This window comes from Eurytemora carolleeae, unplaced genomic scaffold (assembly GCF_000591075.1).
Source record: "Eurytemora carolleeae unplaced genomic scaffold, Eaff_2.0 scaffold815, whole genome shotgun sequence".
Classification (NCBI taxonomy): Eukaryota; Metazoa; Arthropoda; class Copepoda; order Calanoida; family Temoridae; genus Eurytemora; species Eurytemora carolleeae.
In genome coordinates, this window is record NW_019396867.1 from 132661 (window position 1) to 135307 (window position 2647).

Here is a 2647-nt window from a genome sequence, read left to right on the forward strand (position 1 = left end):
AAGTTAACTGAAGTGGAAAAAGATTTTATTTTCTTAACAAACCACGAAATATAATTTTATTAAAATAAAGATAGCTTGATATTCAATTATGTATTGGTCTTATCACTTGTCTATCTAATAAGTGGTCCCGGACTTACTCTCTGGGGAAGTGCTGTGTTCAGATTTTTACTTGACCAGATGTGGGGACTGGACTGCTGTGGAAGATACCTCTCAATGGGGCTTCAGGGCTTACAACTCCCCATTTTGCATAAGGAGTGCAGTTATGGGTTTCTGTAATGCTTCTTGTTTGGGAAACTGTATAAAAGAAGAAACACAGGAAGTAATCCCCTATACAAACCTCCTTAACTCGATGTAAAAAAACTATTTGGAAAGGCCTTAAAGTGTAAAAACATGATAAACAAGAAAAAAGAAGAAAACTTCTATTTATTTCACTGATAGCGAATGAAGACAAATACACAGGATGGCAGACCATGTGGATTTAACGGTTCTGTCAATATTCCAGAAAGCTGTGACTTTCAATCACAATTTTGCTATTAAACATAATTTTTTAGCCTTTTTCATAAAATACTTTTTTGCCGACAAATACATTATGAATGAAAAGTCTAAAACAAACAAAACCGTAAATTTAAAGATTGTTTGATTATAGACCAAAGCCCATAAAATTTCAAATAGAATAAACCGAATGCTTCTAACTCTGGTTAGTCCAGGGTGAGACGTCACATACTAAACCCCCCTCTTTGTATTCCTACCTGAAAATAATTTATGCTAGAAAATGTGTTAAAAAGCTGACTCAAGCAAAATATGATCAAACACAACTATAGAAAAAATGCAAAAACTGAAGAGAGATTTAAACACTACAAATTGCATGGCCAGCTATTTGAAAATACATTCAAGAATTCAGAACAGTTCTGAGATACAGTGTCCAGAAAAATAGTTCTTACTTGCAATTTGGCTAACTGCAAGGACATGCAAAAAACATTTATTTTTAAAATTAGCCGAAGTATGATTGAGAGATAGATTGAAGAACAAGAAATATAGAAATCTCAAAATATTTCCATCTGATATCATATAAAAATTAAATATATTGTAAAATTTTATTAAAATAGATTATTAAAGTTAAAAAATATATTGGTATTATGTCTAATTAGAATGCTTAACCCTATCCTAATCTTGATTAATCTTGATCCAGTCATTTTCTATTTTAAAAATTATCTCCCCCCACCACCACCACCCAGACCACATGCAGGAGACACATTTGACCACCACCCCATGAACATACACTCAAACTTTAATTAATCTGTGAATCTTTGGTCGAGACTGAAAAAGGTTTTATACTTGATAAGTGTTTACTTGATTTTGTCTATATTTTGATTATCACTTTTTAATTGTTTTAAATTTGAAATACCTATTTTTTAAGTGACTTTGTTTTATAATGCTCTATAGATAATTTAAACAACCTATTTTTTATCAATTAGGACAATTATGATGCTTTCACATGTAATTTGTGATGCTTTGTGTAACCTAACATAACCCAAGCTGCGGAAATATACCCTCCACCCCAAACCCTTGAAAAAAAATTACGCCTCCCCCTCCCTAGTGTAAGTGTTAAAAATTTAAAAAGTTAAAAATAGTTTTTCGAGCAAATAAATTAGGTAATTTCCTAGAGAACGATTTTTGGACTATTTATATGTTTTTCAACTATTTTATTTGAAATTTTTTTTGTTTATTTAAACTACCATAGGAAACATTTTTACCATTTTTACCCATGGCGAAGATGGCGGGTAAATAATTCTGGACTTTTTATGTTCGCCATCGGTTTGTCGGAAACTAAATGTTTGCAGGGATATTTTTATGTTTTTCCACAATTTTCTATAATGAAGAACTTTTCGTTTTGTTTATTAAACTATTTCATTTGAACTATTTCTTTTTCATTTGAACTATTTTTTTTTCATTTGAACTGTTTTAGGTTCATTTGAACTATTAGGATGTTCATTTAAACTTTTTTTATGTTCATTTGAAAAATTTTATGTTCATTCGAACTATTTTTATGTATATTTGAACTATTTTTTTGTTAATTTGAATTATTTTTATGTTCATTTAAAATATTTCTGTTTAATTTTTATCTAATTAAATGTATGACCCTACTTCATGAATTGTAAAATAATTTATAAAACTGAATTGGTAGAAAAATAGTTCAAATGAGAAATAAATTGTGTTGATTTGAACTACAGGATATAACTTCATGTCAGAAGTTCAAATAAACAATAGTTTAAACGAACAATAGTTCAAACGGGAGTAGTTCAAATGAGAATCCACCGTAATATTGCCTCCCCCCCCCTCTTTAAGGCCTTCATGTGTCAAGAATTACAAACTACAAGCAAGCTTTTTTCAACGTTTAGTTTTAGATATATTGTCTTTTAATAGAAAAAAATATAAACTTTGCTATGTTTCGGAGAGGTTGATATTGGCCATCTTAAAATATCCACTGTTGACGAAGCGGTCAAAATCGACCGCTGTCGCTCTCTCTTCTATGCATTTGTTGACTTTTAAAGTCAAAATGATAAAATAAAAGGAGATCTACATGGATATTTCTAACATTTATTTAATAAAACGGATGTTTTGAAATAGTGTAACTTCAAGTGACCCT